The sequence below is a fragment of the Salvia miltiorrhiza genome, chromosome 1, assembly GCF_028751815.1.
Source record: "Salvia miltiorrhiza cultivar Shanhuang (shh) chromosome 1, IMPLAD_Smil_shh, whole genome shotgun sequence".
Taxonomy (NCBI): domain Eukaryota; kingdom Viridiplantae; phylum Streptophyta; class Magnoliopsida; order Lamiales; family Lamiaceae; genus Salvia; species Salvia miltiorrhiza.
In genome coordinates, this window is record NC_080387.1 from 41,299,678 (window position 1) to 41,308,770 (window position 9,093).

Below are 9,093 nucleotides of genomic sequence, written 5' to 3' on the forward strand. Positions count from 1 at the left end.
AGGCTAGATGATTATTGTAATGGATTGATTATTTATGCTCAATATAAATCTTGTTTGTTCATTTGCACATTATCTTTTCAAACCCTTGATTTATTTCTTGTATGGATTGTTGGCCACATTCTATGCATTTCTAATTTGCACATTGAATCGGGAGAGGATAATTGCAATAGATAAGGTGTTTGAAACATATCAATTCGATAACCGGGAGGTTGAGAGTTGGGTGAGAGTATGTCGATCTTTGTGTGCTTTTGGGAGTTATAGGTTAGAAGTTGACCGGGGACGGCAACTATGACCCGTAATCTACCGCTCTAGTCGTCCGGGAGGGGGCTAGAACTAGTTGGGAGATCACTCTAGATAATTAGGATTGTCAAGATTAATATTGAGCTATAATTGAAGTCTTTTACTTAATCATCGATGCCTAGTCCCTAAATCGCCTTAATCATCTTATTAATCCACTTGCTTATTTGGTTTTATTTGTCTTTGCACTTGTTAAGTAATTAGTAGATAATCAAACCAATCACTCCATCGTTTAGTCTAAATAGCTATAGCATAATGACTTAGGATAATCACTAGATTGAACTACTAATCCTTGTGGGATACGACCTTGCTTCCATATATTACAACTACCCGTATACTTGCGGCGTGGTGAAAATATTAGCGAACAAGTTTTTGGCGCCGTTGCCGGGGATTAGTTTAGTTTCTTTGCTTGTGATATTTTGCTTCATTGTGCTTAACTACTTTAGACATTTTACTTGCTTTAATTTTTGTTTTCTATTTTAAGATTGTGTTTTGACTTCTTGTTCTTGTTGGTTGATAGGTAGTGTATGAACACAAGATCTAAGGGTGCACCTCTTTTACCCATTAACCTTGAGGTTGAAGCATTTTGCCGACACAACAAAGCAAGAGCAAGAAGAGAGAAAGAAATGGAGGGAAACATGATGGAAAATCAAGAATTGATCCTCCAACTCCAAAGACAATTGGAGGCTATGCAAGGGCGTATCAATGAGCAAGAGGCTCGAAGGAATGCACCACCACCACCACCTATTAGCAATATGTTCCAACCCGTGGTCCAACAAGGGGGAGTGCATGCCCCAAGAATCAATGCCAACAATTTTGAACTCAAGGCGAGTCTCATCAACATGGTGCAACAAAATCAATTTGCCGGTCTTTCTCAAGATGACCCGAATGGACATCTTGGCAATTTCTTGGAGATATGCGATACTATCAAGATAAATGGAGTCCCGGAGGATGCCATTCGACTCCGACTCTTTCCCTTCTCACTAAGGGGCATAGCCAAGACGTGGTATCAATCTTTGGAGATTGGTTCCATCACTTCATGGGAGAAAATGGCTCAAAAGTTCCTTATCAAGTTCTTCCCTCCAAGTAAGACAATGAAGATGAAGAAGGACATTGTCCAATTTCATCAATTCGATGGAGAGACCTTCTATGAAGCTTGGGAGAGATTCAAAGAGATGATAAGGAAGTGTCCCAACCATGGTTTGGATCAAAACACCATTATTTGCTCATTCTATACCGGGTGTAGTGGTGAGATGCAAAGAGACATGAATGCATCGGCCAATGGAGCATTGTTGGAGAAGAGCCACGAGGAGGCCGCCCACATCATTGAAAATTTAGCCGCAAATAGCTACCAATTTCCGGGGGAGAGGACTATTTTGAAGAAGGTGGCGGCTACAACAAGCTCGGATCCAATAGCTCTTTTGACGGCTCAATTGACCGCTATGAATAGCAAGATTGATGCTATGTCAATATCAAGAGTAGAACCCGTGGTTGAAGAACAAACTAGCTTTGAGGATGTGAACTACATCAACAACAACAACAACCGAGGCTATGGGAACTTCCGGCCCCAACAACAAGGTGGCTATCAAGGACAAGGGCAATACAATCAAGGGTTTCAAGCAAATCGTCACCCGAATCTTTCCTATGGTAATCCCAATAACTTCTTGCAACCACCGCCCGGATTTGCGGTGAGTGATGGCATGATCAAGGAAGAGAAGAAGCTCAACCTTGAAGAGATCTTAATGAAATTCATAACGGCCACTCAAGCCCACATGACGAGAACCGATGAAAGGTTAGAGGCTCAAGCAACCCAATTGAAAATGCTTGAGATGAAAGTGGGACAAATTGCCGAATCCTTAAGCAACCAACATCAAAAGGGGCAATTTCCGAGTAACACCGTTGTGAATCCAAAAGAACATTGCAAGGCTATCACTATAAGAAGTGGGAAGATACTTGAAGAGTCCAAGATACCTCCGGAAGTCAAGAACAATGATGAGAACATTTCCTCAAAAATGCAAGGCGATAAGGAGAAGGAGAAAGATGTGTACAAGGCACCACCACCTTATTGCCCACCAATTCCATTCCCTCAAAGACTTCAAAAGAAAAATGTGGAGAGTGAGTTCTCTAAATTCCTTGAGATCTTTCGGAAGGTACACATCAACATCCCCCTTGTTGAAGCTTTGCAACAAATGCCCAAGTATGCAAAATTTCTCAAGGAAGTTCTATCCAAGAAGAAGAAATTAGAAGAATTTGAGACGGTCAACCTCACCGAAGAATGTTGTGCCATTCTTCAAAAGAAGCTACCCATCAAGATCAAGGATCCCGGGAGCTTTACTATCCCATGTGATGTTGGAAATGGTCGTTTTGGAAAGGCCTTGTGTGATTTGGGAGCAAACATAAATTTGATGCCTCTCTCCATCTTCAACAAGCTTGAAATAGGAACCATTAAGCCAACCACGATTGCTTTGCAAATGGCGGACCGTTCCGTTTCATATCCAAAAGGGATAGTGGAGGATGTCTTGGTGAGGGTTGACAAATTCATTTTTCCGGTGGATTTTGTGGTGTTGGATATGGTTGAGGACAAGGATGTACCTTTGATCCTTGGACGTCCATTCTTGGCGACGGGGAGGGCCCTAATTGATGTTGCAAAGGGCAAGCTCACATTGAGAGTGAATGATGAGAGTGTTACCTTCTCAATCCACAAAGCTCCCAAGCACAAAGATGGGGAAGAAAGAATGAGAGTGGAGGAATGCAAATTGATGCAAGTGATTGAACCTTGCATCAACATGAAAGAAAAATTGAAGGGAGAAAGGAAAGAGGAGGAAGCCCAAGGCTTGGAGTTGAAGCTTCTCCCCACACACTTGAAGTATGCATTCTTTGGTGAGAATGAGATACATCCAATGGGGCAAGACCGTGTACTCCAACTCAAAGAGTTAGATGAGTATCACGCATTTGAGAAGTCAAGCCTCTACAAAGAGAGGACAACAAGTGCTAATGACGAGATGATGCACAAACGGGAGTTTGCACCCGATGATGAAGTCCTTCTCCTCACCTTCCGTCAATCACTACCTCCGGAAAAGCCAAGATCAAAATGGACGGGTCCTTTCAAAATCAACAAGGTTTTCAACAATGGAGCAATTGAATTGAGAAAGAAGGATGAAAGAACCTTTGTGGTTGAGAAGGAAAGAATCAAGGCATTTTTGCCCTTGAAACCAAAAGTTGAAGTGTTCGTTGGAACCACCCCCGAGCCATAACACCATCATGAAGACGTCGAGCTCACGACGTTAAACTAAGCGCTAGTTGGGAGGCACCCCAACAAGGTATCTTTAATTTTTGCAAGTTCAATAAACACACATATACATAGGTATTATATATTCATCTATGTATATTTTTTTATGTGTGTGATTTCTTTTGTTTGGAGTTTAATTCCCTTTATCTTAAAAAAAAAAAAAAAAAAAATTGAGAGAAAAACGCATAAAATTTGAAATTTTCAGAGGTGAGCACTCCCAGGGAGCCCGCGGTCACCACCCGCGCCCGCGGGGTGGGACCGCGGGCGAAACGCGGCATTTCAGAAATGTCCCGCGGTCACCGCCCGCGGCCGCGGGCGGGACCGCGGGCCTCCTGGCCCGGGGTTGACCACCTTTGACTCGGGTTTTTAACCCATTTTTCACACTTCTCTACTCACTTTTCACTCTCTACTCACACACCCACGAAATTACACACTCTTCCTCCTCACTTTCACTTCCAAATCCAACTACAAGGTATGTTTTACTTGCTCTCATTCCTTCATTCTTACATTCTAAGCATGATTTAGAAGATTTTTACCGATTATTTTGTGATATTTTGCATTCTACATGTTTATATGCAATTAGGGCTCAAAATTAGGATTTTTCCTACATTGTGCTACATTGTTGAATTGATGCTTTTAATTGCTTCTATGCATGTCTAGGATGATGGGTCTTTCATTTATTCGCAATTTAATCGGTGAATTTATGCTTAATTGACATTCTTGCTTAAGAATTTGCTTGTGTTGGGTGTAGATAAATGTCTAAGTTTGGGGGGGAGATTTTGGTGATTGTGGGCTTAATATTGATGCTATGTGTTGTTGTGAGATGCATTGTGATAGTGTGATTTATTTATGTGCTTTTAGAATAAGAATTCGCCCGTTTCCCGAGCTAAATTGCTTAGTTAAGTTGATAGTTAAATTGTTTTCTAGTATCTTATTGTTGTCATTGTTGTGTCAAATAAAGACTCACACTTGGTTTTGTAGGCACCTTTTGCTATGGCACCACGTGTAACAAAGGGCAAGGGAAAGGGGAAGGCCAGTACCTCCCGCGCCGATGAGGTGACTATCACTCGGCACAATCCTCAATTCTATGGGATTCAACTTCCTACTCCGGACTCCCGCGAACGTTGGGAGCAACTTTGTGCCATTCCCCACCGGCAATGCCGGTATATTTGCTCGGAGACTATCGAGGCCATGGGAATAGCCGAAGACATTTGGTCTTTGGCGGATAGAGGCGGATGGCGGCGAGTAATCACTGGGGGATGGTTAGCATACCGAGGGCTCACTCTTGAGTTCATCTCCACATTCCAGCTCATCAAGTCCAACGGAGCTCCATCAAGAATCTCTTTCCAACTCGGGAATGAGCCCCGAGAGCTAACTATTGATGAGTTGGACGAGATTTTGGGTTGCCCCCAAGGAGGAGCATACGCCGGTGGGTTAGAGTTCAATCCCACCCGTATGTGGGAACGATGTCACTTGCGAGGCGTGGAGGAGATTGCAGGCTATGACTCCCGGCGATCAAAGGCAGCGTCATTGCGCAACCCGGTTATCCGCCTTACCCAACGGGCCTTCGGGTTCACTTTCCTTGGTCGGGAGAATGTGGGCTTTTGTCGGTCGAATGAGCTCTTACTCATTCAAGGCGCCCTCACCAACATCTCCTTATCTCTTGGGTGTCTTTTGGCCTACCAATTCGAATCTCAAGCTCACACAAGAGGGGGCAAAATATGCATTGGAGGCATGATCACCCCTATAGCGACACATCTTGGGGTGGCTATTCAAGAAGACCCCATCTCCCGTGACATCCTCCTCGACCAACGTTGCCTAGTGCAACAACACTTTCTCGCCTCCGGGAGACGGCTTTTGTGGATCCTCAAGGGCGACAACGGCAATGTGTACTTCCCATTGCCCAATCCGGCCCTTACCACCATCATGGGCCCCGGGGAGGCCGCTAACCTAGGCATGCGTCAGCCCGCCCACTTTGCTGCCACCATTGCTCACCTCCAAGACGCACATGCACAACAACACGCCCCCGAGGGCGAGGAGGAAGAGCAAGCATATGAACCAGGTGGTGAGATACCTCAACCACCCCCGGCGTATCCAGGAGGGGGTGTCGGATTTGAGGATAGGATGATGGGCCGCTTTGACTCCTTCCAAGCCGCAAACATGGCCCGCTTTGATGCAATCCAAGAAGAGCAAAGAAGGCAATATGAAGCCTTTTTGCAATACCAAGAGGATGAGCGGCGCCGCTATGAAGAGCACATGCGCCACTTCCATGCCTTCCATGGCCCCTTCCCGCCACCGTAGTCGTGCCCGTACCATTGTGAGTCCGAGCCAACTTATCCTTCTCTTTTCCTCCATCCTTATTTCCACTTTGTGTGAAATAAGTTTGGGGGGAGGGGGAAGATGGATTAGTTGTCTCGTTTATCTTGTGTTTTTGCATGTTGTGTTTTTGTTATGTTTTGAATAATTGAAAGACTTTTTGATGTTTTGATTTTTGTTGGGATAATTGTAACAAATTTTGTGAGGATGATTTGTTTGTTATTGGGCTTATGATATGATTGTGTTTTTGAAAAGAAATTGTTATGTATCACTTGTTGATTTTGCATGAAGAGTTTGAACTTGTGATGATGAGCTAAATGTTGCACCTCCAAGAACTTGAAAAAGAAATGAGCTTGTGAGAATTGAGCCTTTGATTGTCATACATTTACAATCTCATTTTGTTCTTGAGTGTAAATCATTTGAGCATGTGTGTTGATCTCTAGAACTTGCCATGAGTCCTCTCTTGAAAATAAAAGTAGATGTGTTGTTAATATTGAAGTGATTTAAGGCCATCTTTGTTAGCCACTTAACTCAAATTGTGTCCAAATTCTCATATGATCCTAGTTTACCCCTTTTGTGCCTTGTAGCCTTTCTTTGAATAACCAATAATAAAGGGGTAGAACCTAGAGTGTTGGTAGTTGCTTTGATGAAGAAAAGTTTGGGAAATGATTGAAAGTGCTTATCAAGCTTTGATTAAGTGAAAATCACTAGTCCCCTATGAGCTCAAAATGAAAAACAAATGAAAATGAATGTGAATAAAAGAGCATAAAGGGGAGTGATTTGCCTTTTGAATCATGGCCATGATAGATATCACTAAGGATGAAATGCAGGGATTGTGGTTTATGTTTGATAAGAGAAATAGTGAAGTCGATTTGTTCATTATGATTATTTGATCGTGGGATGAGTCACTTTGCCTAAAAACTACTCACCTTACCAAAGAACCCTCATTACAACCCAAGGAAAGCCCTTTTTGATCTTTATTTATAACACATTGAAGTATAAAGAGTTAGGATAAATGGCAAGCTTATGGTAGATTGCATGCATTGTTTCAAGTTGAGTGCAAACACGTCCATTCTAAACACTTGAGAGTTGAGTGCACCATTGAAACATCCACCTTGTGAGGATTCAAGCTTGGAGGCTATAATGTTGAACTTACTATCACTTGTGACTTCTTGAAATGCATATCTACTTGTGATACACTAGTGAAATATTTTGAAAAAAATTGAAGCCCTTGAAATGACATCAATTCATGCTTACATGTTTGTTTACTTTTATTTCTTTCTTTTTGTCGTTTGGGGACAAACAACGCTTTAAGTTTGGAGGGTTGACAAACATGGATTTCATACCTCAATATCACACGAATTGTTGTCATTTTTCCCCATGAATTGATTGCTTATATGTGTTTGTATCCCAATTTTGAGTATTTATGAAGTTTTGATTGCTTGGTATAGTTTTTGAGTATTTTCAGGGCAAATCAAGAGTTGATTGGAGAATTGTGAGAGCATAGGATTGAAGTACGTCTCGAGAGGAATCCATGAGCGTGAACAGCGCCCGAATCGGAGCTCGGACGAGGGAGAACGGGGCCGACAAAGTCAGCCGCGCACAGAGGCCGCGGCCGCGGTCACGCGTCGTGGGGAAGGTATCGCCCGCGGTCACCACCCGCGGCCGCGGGGTGGGACCGCGGGCTAAGTGCTCAAGTCCAGGGGTGTACCGCGGTCACCACCCGCGGCCGCGGGCTGGGACCGCGGGTCCCCCCCACGGTCACCACCCGCGGCCGCAGGGCGGGACCGCGGGTTCCCTGAGTTTTGCCCACGTTTGAGCACCACGGGCGCGGGCCATGACCGCGGGAAAAGAGCGGAGTCGCGTTTTTCAGCCCTTAAACCCCATTTTCCCCCTTTTTCTCTCATTATTCTTCTTCTCCATCACTCATCTTCCCCAACACTCCACACACTAAACCCTAGCCTCCTTTAACACACCCATCTACCATTGAAGACCATTGAAGAGAAGAGAAGGAAGAAGAAGCTCATAAATAGGATTTGTCATTTCTTACTCTCTCTTTCATTATGTACACCTTTAACTTTGATTTATTGTGTTTGAACATGTTAGGCTAAATTTCTCTTTGATTTGGGGATTAGGCTAGATGATTATTGTAATGGATTGATTATTTATGCTCAATATAAATCTTGTTTGTTCATTTGCACATTATCTTTTCAAACCCTTGATTTATTTCTTGTATGGATTGTTGGCCACATTCTATGCATTTCTAATTTGCACATTGAATCGGGAGAGGATAATTGCAATAGATAAGGTGTTTGAAACATATCAATTCGATAACCGGGAGGTTGAGAGTTGGGTGAGAGTATGTCGATCTTTGTGTGCTTTTGGGAGTTATAGGTTAGAAGTTGACCGGGGACGGCAACTATGACCCGTAATCTACCGCTCTAGTCGTCCGGGAGGGGGCTAGAACTAGTTGGGAGATCACTCTAGATAATTAGGATTGTCAAGATTAATATTGAGCTATAATTGAAGTCTTTTACTTAATCATCGATGCCTAGTCCCTAAATCGCCTTAATCATCTTATTAATCCACTTGCTTATTTGGTTTTATTTGTCTTTGCACTTGTTAAGTAATTAGTAGATAATCAAACCAATCACTCCATCGTTTAGTCTAAATAGCTATAGCATAATGACTTAGGATAATCACTAGATTGAACTACTAATCCTTGTGGGATACGACCTTGCTTCCATATATTACAACTACCCGTATACTTGCGGCGTGGTGAAAATATTAGCGAACAACCTCTCCGGCACACAGTTCCAGATATGATAGATTACAAGAGAACTTAGTCTGCAGACGAACTTTAAGAATCACAAATGAATTTAGTAAGCTTGGGCCTTTTTAGCGAAAAACTCCCTTGCTGTACTGTTTATGATGGCATGACAATTTACAACTTTACGAAGCATGTTATATTTCATAGTAGGCATATGTGCCCACTGAGTACTTTTGTACTCAGCCCTGCATATATTTCTAAATGTGCAGGTTGAGCAGCTGCCGATGGTGATGAAGTGACGAGCGGGACTCTTTTGTCTTATTATGTATTAATGAACTCTAGGGTTACATGTCTTCATACATGTAATCAGAACTTTATTCCGCTGCGTACTCAGAAGTTTTATACTATTTTGGATAAGTCG

The 9,093-nt window shown here is 42.9% G+C and overlaps 1 non-coding gene across 1 annotated transcript; it reads right to left on the minus strand.

The window, feature by feature from the left end:
• Positions 1-1,394: 1,394 nt before the first annotated feature.
• Positions 1,395-1,501, minus strand: LOC131007368 (small nucleolar RNA R71). The gene has a single exon (XR_009096071.1). It is a non-coding gene; the product is annotated as a small nucleolar RNA R71 (small nucleolar RNA).
• Between the last annotated feature and the right edge of the window lie 7,592 nt (positions 1,502-9,093).